The sequence below is a fragment of the Ursus arctos genome, unplaced genomic scaffold, assembly GCF_023065955.2.
Source record: "Ursus arctos isolate Adak ecotype North America unplaced genomic scaffold, UrsArc2.0 scaffold_2, whole genome shotgun sequence".
NCBI classification, from domain to species: domain Eukaryota; kingdom Metazoa; phylum Chordata; class Mammalia; order Carnivora; family Ursidae; genus Ursus; species Ursus arctos.
In genome coordinates, this window is record NW_026622874.1 from 63,759,470 (window position 1) to 63,773,885 (window position 14,416).

The 14,416-nt window shown below is 58.1% G+C and overlaps 1 protein-coding gene and 1 long non-coding RNA gene across 8 annotated transcripts in view; both read left to right on the plus strand.

Annotated features, from left to right (window-relative positions):
* The first annotated feature begins 4,812 nt into the window (after positions 1–4,812).
* On the plus strand, positions 4,813–8,364 carry LOC130544322 (uncharacterized). The gene is made up of 2 exons (XR_008960523.1): positions 4,813–5,105; positions 6,480–8,364. It is a non-coding gene; the product is annotated as an uncharacterized LOC130544322 (long non-coding RNA).
* Positions 8,365–9,154: 790 nt separating this feature from the next.
* Positions 9,155–14,416, plus strand: part of MEF2D (myocyte enhancer factor 2D) — a 33,338-nt gene continuing 28,076 nt past the window's right edge. For 2 of the 7 annotated variants that reach the window (XM_044379056.3, XM_044379057.3), the window contains exon 1: positions 10,881–11,237. The gene's annotated coding sequence lies outside the window, so the exon portion shown is untranslated. Of the gene's footprint in view, positions 9,334–9,974; positions 10,106–10,880; positions 11,238–11,797; positions 11,886–14,416 lie in introns of those variants that run through there. The other 5 variants (XM_026485125.4, XM_026485127.4, XM_026485128.4 and 2 more) reach the window with 5 other exon arrangements.

The following is a 14,416-nucleotide window of genomic DNA, read 5'->3' on the forward strand; positions in this document are numbered from 1 at the left end:
GTGCTCTTCCAACACCTTACCGTGCCCCACCAGCGGGAGGCTCAGTGGGCCCCCTGGGCAGGCCCCATGACTGCCTCACGAGAGTGTGACATCAATGATGTGGGGTCACTCCCAAGGCTAGGTCCTAAGAAGCATGATCGATCCCCTTTGGCTCTCCATGTAGGACACAAAACTTCTGGAGTCCTGTGCCACCTTGTAAGAACTCTGGCTACCCGGAAGCCCTCGTGCCGGAAGAGCACAAAGAGGGACCAGGGAGAGACAGGATCACAGCTTCCCTGGACCCTGCCTGTTCGAGTATTCCCAGCCGGAGTGCCAGACACGTGGGGATGCCTTCGCCCCCAACCCTGTAGCAGCCCGAGATCCTGAGTGAGAACCATTCGGCAGGACCCAATCAATCCCTGAACCCACAAGTTAATACGAGACAGTTGTTCTTCTAAGGTGCTGTGTACAGAGTTGGTCATTACACACAGACTCACACTCGCCGACCTGCTCAGGTGGCCTGCTGTCGGATCGATTGCTCTGAGACTGGCTTGTTTTTCTTGAAGCAGACTCCACGCCCCAACGTGGGGCTTGAACTCACGACCCCAAGATCAAGAGCCGCATGCTCCAGTGACTGAGCCAGCCGGGCGTCCCTGAGACTCGCTTTCATTGTTGGACAACCTGTCTCCGACTGCTGCGTGTCCCCGGGCCAGCCCGGTGTCTTGCTTTGTAAGGCCGTGCGGCATTCCACGCAGGGACATTCCATAACGGCGCACAGAGGGTTTCTTTCATCTGGGGCCGGGTCCTCAAAGGAAGACTTACTTGGGAGCCCACCGCACGTGTCAAATGAGTGAAAAAACCTCGGGGCCCCACACGCCCCTCACGAGCCTCCCTGGAGGGAGGGCTCTTGAGGAGCTCCTAGCTTTCCGTGACACCTGTAAAGATCCCCCCGCTGGGCAGAGTGCACAGCCGCGATGTTCGGTGTGTCCTCCTTTCCCTTCATTTGGGGTAAAATTGACATAACCGTATATTGGCTGCAAGCGTATGACGTCAGGATTCGGTCTGTGCGTGCCGGGAAATGGTCACCACAATTAGCCCAGCTAATGCCCATGACCACGCAGTTACTAACTGCCACTCCGTGATGAGAGGAGCTTCTCAGTCTCGAATGTACATTCAGATCTCCTGTGCATTTGGGTAAATGCGAGTTGTGATCAGCGGGTCAGCAGCGGGCTGCGCTTCTGGGCAGGTCTGACCACCTGCTGGCTGGGGTCCATGCGTGCCCGAGTGGTTGGCGGCTGGCCAACCCCAGCCACTGCCACCTTCTTCTCTGACCTTCCAAAACTGTGGTGTGGTTCAGCCTGGAGCCGTGAGAATCTAGCTTCCCTAGTTCCCCTGGGGCCTCCGGTTCTCCCCTCCAGTCTTGATACTTTCTCCAAAATGCCTCCCAGACCAGGCAAGGCCACCGCGATGTGTGCAGGCTGGGGGGCCTCAGCTAAGCCCCACGCAGTGCACACAGGAAGTTGTGAACGAGTGGGTGGGGAGTCTATTCTCACCGTTCTAGAACTCCCATTCTCTGGTCTCCGCTTTAAATAGGTCTTGCCAGAGGACCGGGGAGAAGACAGCCCCTCTGTCCCCTGCTGTCATTACTCACCTCTCCAACAGAAGACGCTTTCTCGGCTCTTTCTTGATAACTCTGGCTGCACGCCTGACTTCCTGCGCCCCTGCCACGAGAGAGGGAGACACCTCAGAGACTCCCCACTAACTGCGGCAGGCTCGGGGCTCCCCCAGAGCATAGCTGGTGCTCAGCCAACAAGATTGCTCGGGCCCTTCAACTTGCCCTTGGCCACAGGGGATCTTCGCCTTCTGTGGGGGATGGAAGGAGAGGGGCTTTGCTGCAAGGTACCGCACACACACACAGTTTGCTTTCTTTATTGTAAACTCTACGAGTATCAGCTTCCCATTATCACTGCAGAAAGCCAGGCTCAGAGAGGGTCAGTGGCTTGCCGAAGGTCACACAGCTAGAAACAGCTGAGCCGGGACGAGATCTCGGGTCTGCTTGGCCCGGCCTTCTCTGCTGGCTTTCTCTAAGCCTGAGCAACTCTGAGGTCGCTGTGTGAGCACACGGGGTTCTGAGTGCCCTCTTCTTCTCTATTAGCGCTTGGAACACTGAGTCCGTGAGGGTACTAACTGCGCTCTGGGGTGTCCCCTCCGTGCGGACTCCTGGGCCCCTCCAGCGTCCCTGTAACCCTGTAGTCAGGGCAACAGTGAAACCGTTTTGTCCTATGACCCTTGATGGGGCAACAGACAGGCCTGGCTTCAAACCCAGAGCCCCTTCTTGCTGTGTGACGACAAACATGCTCCTTAACCTCTCTGAGCTTCTGTTCCGTCGTCTGCACAAAGAGGATCAGAATTCTGTGACCGATGGGCTGTTCATCGTATGACGACGACGAGAGTGCGTCTCGGGCCTTCCATAGTGCCTGGCATGACGCAGAGATGAAAACAAGCCAAGCTTGTACCCTTTACCCCATTTTCTCTCTTTCTCCTGGGTCAGCAATCAGAAGGCCCCTATGTCTTTCCAGCAACACGGCCCTCGGGGGCAAGTCTGGGGTGTGGGAGGCGGGCAGCTAGCAACTTCCCAGCTTTACGGAGAGGTTCCCTGCAGAATTTGGGGACCACGCCAGGACAGACAGCAAGAGTTCCCAGGCAGTAGATGTGGGATGTGCGGTGCCCGCCCCTACCCACATCCCCAGTGCCCGTCACAGGCGTAAAAACGCTGGCTCCTCGAAGGTGCTCTTTCTGGATGGGAGCTGAGCCAGTGGCGGAGCCACAGAACCAGAGTGGTGACAGCCCTGTGTCAACACTGCGGATGGCCCGAGCTGCTTCCTCGGCCTGCCAGACATGAAGCTGGGTGGGCATGGGGGCCCCAAGCACAAAGAAGAGAGTCTGTCCTGTTATGGCTACCTCTGTCACACTCCAGTCCACCCAAAAATATACGGAAAATAGCCGAATAAAAAAGTGGCCTTCAGCCTTGAGACACTAAGACTTGCAGGTGGCCTCTCCTCTGGTGAGCCCCTCTCTCACCGGGAGGCTGGCAAAGGTGCCCTCCCCATCCAGCTGCCACCCTGGCACCCCTGCATTTCCACAAGGGCCTTACCTTGTCCTGGGCAGGGCAAGCCCTCCACCCCTCCCTGACCAGCGAAAGATGCTTACCCTGTCCTTGCTCCCCTGCGCCTCCTGCCCCCTGCCTGTCCTCAGAGCTAGCCCCACAGGTGCTATGTGGTCACAGCATCCTGGAGAAGAACCACACACTTACAGGTTCATCAACACACTTACTGGGTGACAAGTACATCCCTCCTCCGCAACTGGCCTGAGGAGGATGGGAGAGGGAGCCTGACCCTAGTCCACCCAGCTCTTTCACGGCCTCCCTGCCTCCCCCGCCCCTACAATCCCTGCCAGGGCCCCCAGGTACACAGTCTCTGGTTGCTTAGCAACGGCCAGCCTCTTCCCCTACCTCAGCACCCTCCCCTGGAGCTCCAGTAGAGCCGTGGCAGGGGCGGGCCGGCCAGGGGCGGGGGCGGGCAGCCTGGACTTCACAGGAGCTGCTGCCAGGGAATGTGTGGGAACAAGCCCCAAAATAGGCCCAATGTAAAACCCAGGGTCCTCTGTGAACACTGAGGTCCCACACTGACTCTTGGAAAGTCCTGCCCCAGCTTCTGCCAGCCTGAGGCTTCCCCTCCCACACTGGACGTCCCTCCCACCCCCAATTCTGCCCTGGGTCTCTGGGTCTGCCCCTGTGGTCTCTGCCTCTCCTGGGGCTCAAAGCCTGCCTCCTCCGGTCCATCCTGGGGGGTGGCCCGGCTCCTCCTGCTCAGACTGAGCAACCCGTCACCTGCACCAATCTCCTCGCTCCCAGCGTTGCCATGGTAACCATTGGCCACACCCCTCGTTATCACCTTCCTAGGAAAGGCCTGTGCTGGGAGGGGGTCACAGAACAGGCCCCCAGGGGTACCCAGCTTCCCCATTCCCCGGCCCTAGACTGCAGGTTCAGTGGAACTGACGCTGAACTTGAGGCCAACCGGAAGAGGATTAGGCCCCCCAAAACAAACTCCTTCCTGCTGCCTTCCCTCTGTCCCTTCAGCCACAATATCAGAGTCCCCAAGAGAAGCCCTTAAAGAGGCTTAGCACCTGTGACAGTCAGGAACCTGCCTCACCCAGAAAAGCCCCCCCCGGCCCCCACTGACAGAGTGCCCTCCAAGGGCACGGTGTCCCTCTTCCTGTCTGTGTCCACCTGGCTTGACCTCTTTACCTGCACTTCCTGCCCCCCCTCCCCAGTCCCAGACGCTGGGGTTTGATAATAGGATCTGTGGGATAAGAACCAGGAGTAGGAAGCAGTCAGCAAAGGGTTGTCTGAGGGGAAACACTTCCAGAGTAAAGGAAGGCGGGTGGGGCCCAGCTCCCAGGCAGGACAGGCTGGGAGGGGTGCAGGGATGAGGGCGTGCGGAGGCTCCGGGAGGGAGGCCTGGAGTCGGCCTTCTAGCAGAGGAAGCAGGCAAACAGATGGAACTTTCAGGCAGGAGGCCGGACCCAGTGACCTCACCCAAACCATGTGCTCTGCTCTTATCGCAACCTGGCGAGCCTCCCAGCTCTCCTGGGTCCCCAAGAAGGAGAGCTTTTTATAGTTCATTCCCCAACTTGGGTTTGAATAATTAAACAAGATGGACAGAAATAGCAGCTGGACAGCAAAGTTGGGTTATTTTGGGGTTTTCTGGAACACAGAGTGCTCCTGGGCACCACCCTACCCCTGCAGGGGGCGGAGCCAGCACCAAGCCTGACGGGAGATTCCTGTGGGGACCCACCCGTGTCCCTCAGCATTCCTGAGTTGACTGGGTTGCTCTCAAGCACAGGAGGGTCTCACCACTTCTTCCCTGGCCTTCAAGGAAAGAGAGGGCTCCCAGTGCCTCCAGCTCAGAGCTCCTCCCTTGGGAGGAACTTCCTTCTGTTGTCTGTCGGCCCTTCCACTTCAGAGATGGTGACAGATATTGAAAATCAGATCGATAAGCAGCTGCGAGCCAGGCTGAAGCGGGATGAGGTGGCTTCTGCTCCTCTGGCCAGCGAGCTGGACTCAGGTGGTAGGAGGTCTCGTGCCCTCCCCTCACTCCCACTACAACTAGGGGAGCCGTAGTGGGGACTGAAGCCTGGGGGGGGGGTGGCCATGGGAATTCAGAGCAGGGCAGGGGGATGGTGCAGGATGAGCCTGGGCTCTGGAGAGGAGAACGCCAGAGACAGACTCTTGTCTGGGCTAAGAAACCCTGCAGAGGCAAGAAGCCCCTCTCCTCCAGCTCCCTTTTAATGGCCTCTGCCCCTGGCAGAAGCACAGCTCAGGGTTCCTGGGTCAGGGTTCTAGCACCTCAGCTGGGGACGGGGAGAGGTGGGGAGGCCCCCTCAGGTCTTCACAGCAGACCAATCATTTGTGGCTTGTTTGCATAATACTTTTGGTTCAACCACAATGAGTAGGGCCTCATCCCAACTCCACCTTGAGGCTCCGCCACAGAGCTAAAAACCTGGGGGACAGAGGGGGCATTTGTAAAGTTTTCTCCCTTTGGGTAAGCACTTTGGGGGCGGGTTTGGAGGTTAGATTTCAGGAAATACTGAAATCATTCATTCATTCATGTTTACTCGTTCAACAAACATTTTAAAATCCCCAACTGTAAGCCTTGCACTGTGTTGGTTCTGGGACTAAATTAGTATGGCAAGGGCCTTGCTCTCTCGAAGCACACAGTTTAGTGGTGGTGGGGGGTGGGCATCCTAAAACCTACTCCCTACCACTGTCGAGTGCTGACATGAAATGGACCCCGTACAGGAGCTTCGGCTGCACTTGACCATCAGAGAAGTCTATGGTCCGAGCAGCATTAGCCCCATTGGACACTGAGCAGAGCTAAGATGAAAAGACTTGTTGCAAATCCTTCAGCTAGACAGCAGTGTCCATGGAATTGGAACCCATGTCTCCGGGATTCCAAGGTCTGTCGCTGAAGCACTGCCCCGTGCTCCCTAATGCACGGAAGGAAGCTGCAGGGTCCTTAAGCGCTGTGGGTGCTTAAGAGAGTGTGGATGTCTTTCTGAGGGTAGGCGCTAACCTGCCAGGTGGGGCAGTCAGGGAAAGCCTCCTGAAGGAGGCGGCTTTGCATTGGATCCCACCGCTTCTACAAATACCAAATACCTGTCCACCATGCGCTTTGCTCTTGGTGCCGTAGATACTGAAGAGAACGAAGTTCTTGCACTGTGGGCATGCTGGGCAGGGGTGAAGGAAGGGGTGACGTTATAACTGGGCGAGTCTTAAATGCCAGCCTCCTTTACCCTCAGAGTCATTCTGCTCTCCCAGGCGCAAACCCCAAACTTCTGGGGAATCTAGAGGAAAGGCCTGGCCCTCCTACTCTGGGAAGGAGCAGAACTCCTACCTGTCCTCCCTAACGTCTATCCTGCATTTCTTTCTGTTTCAATAGATTTCCCCACCTCTCATCTCATTCCTCTTTCTCAAGGCCAAACTCAGAACAGCAACCCGGCAAGCCGAAGGCGTCTGGCCCTTTAAGGCCACCTTCTTCCCCCCACGTGCCGTCTGGTTGGGCTGGCGACGCTGACGCACGCGTGACGTCAATGGCAGCTGGCGGAGTCTGGGCACGAGGAGCGAAGTTAGGCTGGGGGTGGGGGGGGCGAGAGAGAGAAGGCGGTTCATTTGCATTTAAAGGGGCCACTCCCGAATTAGTGGTCAGGGCGCTCAAGCACTGTGTATCTGGCAAACTTTCTGTCTTGGGCTATGAGGCGAGAAAAAGGCGTGGTACAGCTGAAGTCGAAGGTGACTTGAGTTTGCGATGTCATTTATGTCCTTCCGCGGAAAGGGAGAAATAGTCCGTCGGTGCCCGGACTGGAAGCACGTGACCTGGAGGGGGCGGATGGGGGGGGAGAGGGAAGGAGGGAGGAGCTGGGGAGGCGAATGTCAGGCTTCGTTTCAGCTGCCCCCACCCCCACATCCTGCCCACCCTCTTGCAGCTGCCACCACATCCTGCCCAGCCTGGGGCAGGGAACTCTTGTGGGGGGGCACGGACCGAGGACCCGGCTTTGGCACCCCTTTCCTGCCCCCTTCAGATCCAGGGTGGGGCCTCTGCCCTTTGCCCCGGGCCTGGCCCCAGGCACCTGGCACTGAGCTTGGGGCACAGCTCTGCCAGCACAGGCATAGGACAACTCTCCGCTTAACTCCGCCCCCCCCCCCCCCTCCGTCCCCTTCTGGCCCAGACCTGGACTTGTCTGGGCCCCGGATCAGAGCCCCAACCCTGGGCTAGCACAGAGTGAGTTATCAGTGGACAAATAGAGGAGGTATTCAATAAAGTTTTTATAATGTTAACGAAGATACACAGGTATGCACAGATTCATGTAACAGACATTTGCTGAGTGCCTTGGACTCCAGGCCCAACAAGGCCCTGAAATCCCAAAGCTGATTGAACGGCTGCCCTCAAGGATCGGGTGCCCTCAGGAGCTCAGGATCTGGTGAAGAAGAATATACTGGAAACCAAAAACGTCAGTGCAGTCTGGTGTGTACCGATGAGGTAGCCACGTGGAGTAGAGAGAACTCTACACAAAGAGAGGTGCAGGAGGGTGCGCAAGCCCACCCTGAGGATGTGCACACAGATGGACCGCCATACCTGTGCCGACAGCCCCGTGGACAAGGTGGAAGTCATGCGGAGAGATTGAAAAACTGGGAGGAAGAATGATCAGCCCAATAGAAGGGATGGGATGGGTGGAGTGGGGGTGGGGTGGGGATGGTCCCGAGGGCTGTGAGGAAGGCTAGAGGGGTCAGTGGAGCAGCCAGGCAGAGGCTGGAACAGCAGGCTGGAAGAGAAGCAGCTCTTAGGGACGAGGAAGACCTTTCCAAGTAAAGATAGATTAGGGTGCTTGGGGAGTGTGAATAAAGGAGCTGTTGGTGCCCCTTTGCTGTAGAAACTATGAAGATCGGAATCACACACTTCCTAGGACTTTGGTGGGCACCCGTCTGACTCCTCGGGGATTGTATAGCAACTTTGGGCTGGAAGATGACTTTTCTCTACAAAAGATGGGTTGGGAGCCAGAGGGGCAGAAGGAAAAAGGAAACCCAGGCACCTGAGCTGCTGATGTGTTTCCCCCTAGAGGATTCTGGCATGGGTGATGCAGGGGCTAGAAGAAAAAGATGGTGTGAGTCAGTTTCAGGAAGTCTTTATTATAATCTAACTTTCAGCAACGTTACTCCCTAGATCCTTTCTTAGCCCTCCATGGAAATCAAGACCTCATATTTGCTACTTTTCCTTTCCATGAAGTTCTCTCTATAAATATAAATATATGTAAATTCTATCCCACTTGTAACGTCAGCCTCTGCGACTCTCTCCTCCTCTGTTCTCTAGTGAATTATCATTCAGCATCTCAGGGTCCAGGATACTCCTCTCCCTCAGCAAACTCTTCCCTCCCCTCCTTTCTGTCTCCAGCTCCGGGCCCTTTAACACCCTCCCAGGTGACTCACCTTCCTTCCTCATTCCTTTGTTAAGGACCCAACATTCCAAGGCAGGGAGGACTAGCCAGCCAATCACAGCCCAAGCAAGCCTGCCTCTGGCTTGAGATTGGCTGGAGCTGTGGTTGGCGGGAGGCTCACCGCGCAGATGTATGAGAGGTTGGGGAGGGGGTTTCTGGAAATCAGGCGTTGGAGAGAATTTGTTCTGGGCTGCTTATGTTCTTGGAGAGAATCCTTCAAGAGGACCTAGGCCCGTAGGGCTCTCTGGCTTGGAGAGCCTTAAAACTGGAGAAAGGCTGAGAACCCATCTCTCTTGGTCCCCTGGGGGCTTAGCTGCCCCCTGCCCACTTTGGTTCCTCCCCCCCCCCCCCCCCCCCCCCCGTGATCTTGGGACCCAGTGGTCTGAAGGCTGCGTTCCCAGGCCTGTTCCTAAGAAGTCTTTTCCAGCAGCCCTGGATCTCTCCAGTCTCAACATTCTGCTTTCCCGACGTCGGAAACAGCCGGAAAATAAACACCCTGATGACTAAACGGTTTCTCCAGCTAGAGCCTGGGGAAGCACTAAAAATAGAGGCCACAAGTGAGGGGAGGTTCCCTACTTGAGGGGGGGGCACTTTCCCATCTTGCTACTGCCACAGCCCCAGCCCTGGCACAAGGCTCTGTTCTTCTCATGGTCCTAGGGAACAGAGCAGTCGGGCTCGCCTTGCTTGCCCTGAGGACTTGGGGGCAAGCTAGCCCTGCCTGGCAGGGAAGACTGACATCTTCTGGTGCTGGGGCCCCAACTCCCAGGTCTGACGGGGAACTGCGAAGCTACATTTGGGGACAAGGTGCGACACTGTTTAAATCAGGTTTCCTGAAGGAGGGGCCGGGTGGAAGGGTTGGAAACTGAGGCTGAGGAAATAGGAGCCTGCTGGCTTCCCGTTTTAGGGCATACAAGATAAGCTTCCAAACTACTGGCAAGGTGGTTTCACTGATCTTGCCTCCTTTGAGGTTTGTATGGGATGATGGGCCTAAAGGGGTCTCGGCAGTCCAGTCCTTAAGTTATTATAATGTAGCATGAGGCACTGTTCTAAGCAATCTACCTGCATAAACTAATTTAATCTTCACACCAAATTTATGAGCTAGGTACTATTATCACCGTCTTCATTTTACCCATGAGGATCCTGAGGTGCAGGGCGGTTAAATAAGGTGTTGATGATCACAGGTAATACGTGGTAGAATGGGGATTTGAACCAAGGCAGCTTGGCTACTCTGATGTTGATGCTTTCAATCACCATGACTTGCTGCTTCTCTCTGTGCATATTAGTGTCTTCACCCAGAACTTAACCCAGCACTTAACCCAGAATCTAGTCTTTGTTCAGTAAATCAGACCCAGCCAGATAAAAATCAGGGTGTGTGTGAAGAACTGAGTACCCTTCTGTTCTGCAAGGTTCTTAGAGATGAAGCAGTATTCTATCATTTCCTCAAGCTCCAGGTCGACAGCGGCAGGATTTGGAGTTAACAGGGCTGCCGGAGAAGCCTGACGGGCCAGTGGGTAGGCACAGCACTGCACTCCTGTTGTAGGGCACGTGAAGATTCACCAAGCCCCGGGGCAACTAGGTATTTTTTAATTTTAATTTTTTTTTAAAGAGCTACTACGGCTTCTTTAATAAGATGCTTTTGGGCGTTTCCTGTGCTGGGGGAAATTAAGGTCCCGCCCCTTTAAATTGCCCCCCTCGGCTGTAAGCGCTCTGGGGCCGCAGGCACTGGGGATTAGGTCACCCCAGAACTATGAGCTGTCGCTTTAAATTGCTGGGCGTCTGCCGAGCCGGGGCTGGGAGGGGAGGGGCCCGACACAGGTAGAGGAGCCAGTGAGCTCCCCAGGTAACCCCTGGCCGAGAACGTGCTCCTCTCCGCGGGGCTTCGGCGCACACTAAGTGGGGGAGACGGAGTCTAGTCGCCATTTAGCGTCTACTCTGAATTTGTCTACTTAGACTGCCTCCTCCAACTCCCCCGGGGCTTGGGGGCCGAGGGGGCGCACTCGCGTGCGCCAATGCGCGGCGGCCGCCGAGCCTCCGGGGAGGACCGCGGCGAGCGCACGGGGGCAGCAGCGCCGAGGGGTACCTCGCGCGGGCCGTCCCTCCGCGGGCGGCTCACCTCGCCTCCCCGCGCCGCCGGCCCGGCCCCCCTCCCTTCCTCTCCCCTCCCTTCCCCTCCTGGCCGGCGGAGGGATCCGCCGCTCCCGGCGCCGCAGCCTAGCCTGGAGGGCGGTGGGTGGGGCGCCCGGCCCGCCCGGCCGGCCGCGGGAGGCGCGAGGTGGGGCTGCGGCCAGGCCCGCCCCCTTCTGCCCCGCCCCGCCGGCGCGGACTCCTCCCATTGGCCCCCCTGCCTGTCCATCAGCCCCCGGGCCCCACCCCTCAAGCTAGGCTGAGCTGTGCCTACGTCGGCCTCGACTCCCGGGGGCTGGAGGAGTTACCTTTGGAGCCCGAAAGGAGGAAGGAAGCAAAATATCAACAACGCCGAGGCGGCTCGGGCGCTCGGCCCCGGTCCCCCTGCCCGCCGCGCGCCTCCCCGCCCCCGCGCCCACGGCGGGGGCCCAGGCCCCCAGGCGCCGCCCAGGGCCCTCGCGGACGCCGGCCTCTTGTTATTCCCCCCCGCCCGGAGCTGCGGCTGTCCGGTGTTGAAGATACCCCGGACCGGGGGCGAGGGCCACCCCTCCCAGCCGTGACACCCTCTTCCCCCAGCGGGGCCGGTGAGTAGGGAAAAATAATGCGCCTGCCGCTTTAAGAGGCCCCCTCCCCCACCCTGTCCTGGGGTTGGGGTGGAGGGTGGTCTGGACCGTCCCCCTGAGGGGTGGGATGGGGTGGCCCCCGGGTGGGAGGAACTCGCGGAGTGCGCTGTTTCCGTGGAGCGTCGGTGGGAGACTACGTGGAGGGCTGCTTGTTTGTGTAGAGGACTCGGCCGGGGGACAAGTGCAGGGGGCTCTAATTTCCCCTGCGTGTCGGGGTCGGGGTGGGGACCCGCGCTTGCGGGCGCGCCCGTCTGTGGGTGTTGGGGGTTACGACGGCCTGCGAGTGGTCTGGGAAGGGGCGCCATCCTCAGAGGGGGTCTCCGGTGACAGCCGGGAGCGACTGACATTTTAACAGCCGGCCCTCCCTCCCTCTCCCTCCTCGCGCCGCCTGTTCACTCCTCCTTGGCCCGAAATGGTGCAGAAGGGGGCCTGGGAGGGCGGCGGGAGGGTGGGGGCGGGGGGAGCCGCAGCTGTTTGGGAAGCGGGGGAGGGAGGGGGGACGTTGTTCAGATGACACCGGGGTGGTGGGTTGGGGTGTGTGAGTGTGTGTGTGTCCGGGCCCGGGACTGCCGGGTGCCTGTGGACTTGGGACGCCGAGTCACGACGGAGGTGGGCGCGCTCGACCCTTTCTTGGGACTTCCCACCCCCATTCCGAGACCCCCGATCTGGTTTGTCAGGAGCCCCAGTTGGAGAAACCCTGGCCAGAAGTTTGCAGCTGTCCAACATCTGGGCGAGAGTTCTCCCGTGCCTCTCTCCGCCAACGGCAGGCTGAGCTGGTCTGGGAGTGAGGGTCGAGGGAGTGTTTGGGGGGTTTTTGGGGAGGGAGGGCCAAGGAGGCCAGGCGGGTCTTGTGTCTTGCCCCCATGGCAGCCCCTTCTTGTCAGGATGGGGTCTCAGGGGCATAGGAGAAAGAGCCCCTTCTCCTTAGTGGTTCAGCCGACCTCTGGACAGCCTCTGGAAGTCTCTCCCTGTGTGGGGAGGGCTCCTGGGTGTGGGCACACTTACAGCCACTGACTAGGTTATCCCAGGTTTGTCCTTCTGAGGGGGCGGCTGTCTGTACCTCCTCTTAAACAGGGCATTGTTTGTGGTTTGGGGGAGGGTACAATGGGGGATCCTCTGCCCCCCTTCCCTGTGCCCAGTGCCCTTTTTGAGGTCTCCTTGTTGGCCTGGTTTCTTTGGTTTGGGGGATGGCCCTCCCCCACCCCTCCCCCATCCCCTCAGTGGGTCTCCTAGGCAATTCAGGGACCAGCTTTGACTATGGGAAGTTTGCCGTCTGGGGCGGTGACCTTGGGCTGCTCTGGCCTCGAGATAGGAGGGGAGCCCAGGCCAGCTTGAGATTGGGTGTTTTGAAGTTAGGGAGCTGTCCACCTCCCACTCGTCTTCAAACCCCCAACAGGGAAGTCTTGGTAGCCAAGGAGAGCATTGAAGAGGCACATGTCCGCTCACAGATGTCCAGCCTGCCTGTGGCCGCTGGGTCACACCCGCCCCAGGACTTAGCCTGGTTGTCCCAGCTCCCACGGCCTGCCTGGGAATGAATTTCCTTCCTGTGGTTTCCCAGTGTGTTGGGCAGGAGATGGGGGTGGGGTGGGATCTGTGTGAGGGTGGCCTAGGACCCGTTTACGTGGGGTGATTGGGGAATACTAGAGAGTATGTTTGGCTCTTTCCCAGTTTGTCCTAGGACAGGCATTTGGACCCTGGGGTCTCAATGGTCCTATTCTCTTTGTCGTATCTCCCCACCCCCCAACATACCCTGTATGTGCTTGTGTACCTGTGTATGTGTATGTGTGTGCGTGGACATTCGTAAGGGAGGGGTCTCTGGTTTCTTTGGGAAAAGGAAGGGTTGTCACTTACACTCCTCTACGCACCAGAGAGGTTGAGCTTTTTACCTGAAATCACACAGCAGATCTGTGTCAGGGCTTTAGTCTAAGTGCTGGTCTTTCAGGCATGGCTCCATAGTGGGGAGAGGCCATGAGAGGGCAGACACAGTCCTTGCTCTTGGAACCTCTGGTCCAAGGAGAGCAGCAGGACCCAGTCAGAGAGAGCATCCTGACCCTTCTGGTGGGGGTTGGGCACGAGAGGTTGTCTCCGGTACCCACTGCCTGGAACAGAGTGGTGGAGACTAGGAACTGTGGCTCTGATGTACTGGCCATTGTCCCCCCCACTGTCTGCCTGCTGCTCCTGGGCTGGAGGGTCTGGGCTTCCCAGCTCTGCCCCTCTTGGTTCCAGGCTCTTCTCACAGACTGGGAGATAGGATAGTCTTTCTGGCTGCTGTTATATAATCTTTCTCCAGCAGGGTGGTTTTTTTTTTTTTTTTTTTTCCTTTCTTTCTTTCCTTTTTTTTTTTTTTTTTAAATCTTCCTTGGTCTTTCCTGGGCGGTGTGATAGGGGAAGAAGATGGAGGGTAAAGTCCTCAGTGGGGGTCTGGAGTACCAGTAGCAAGGAGGCTAGGGGAGGCCCCAGGCTCCTTCTGGGCCCGGGGAAGAGGAGGCCTTAGGTTAGACCCTCACTGATGGTGACCTAGCCCCTCCCACCCTCCTCCTCCAACCCTGCCCTGGGTGGGTCTCTGTTGTGGGCATCCCTAGCCCTTGTGCCCCCAGAGAGGCCTGGCCTTCTGCTCATCTTACTAACCTTCTCCCCTGGCCACCTGGGCCGCCTGCCCTCCCTGGCTGGTACCAGGTCCAGAATCTGAGTGCTTACCCTGGCCTGGTGTGGGTGGGCCCTGTGTTGGACACTTGGCCACCCACTTCTCTGCCTGTGTGGGAGCAAGAGGAGTCCCAGACGGACGGGTGGGTCCAGTCCAGCATTTCCCTAGTCGTATTTGGAGCCAGGCCCCCTGCTTCTCTGCCCTTCTAGTCCAGAAGGTGGTGGCCTTACTGGAGAAGAGGAGTAGGTTGGGGGTGGGTGACAGAGGCCCGGCCTCGGGTTGTTCCGTGTGCATAGTGGATACGAGGGTCGGATATGCGCCTAGGGTCCATCATCAGGTGTCGGGATCTGGGTTGTGTGGCGCTGTGGTGGGGGGCTCTCCCCACCCCATGGCACCATGGCTGGGACTCTGGGCTCTCTGAAGCCCCCTGGTTTGAGGCAATTATCCCGCTTTTTACAGGGAAGGAGGAGGTGGGGGAGGAGCAGGCATCGCCTCG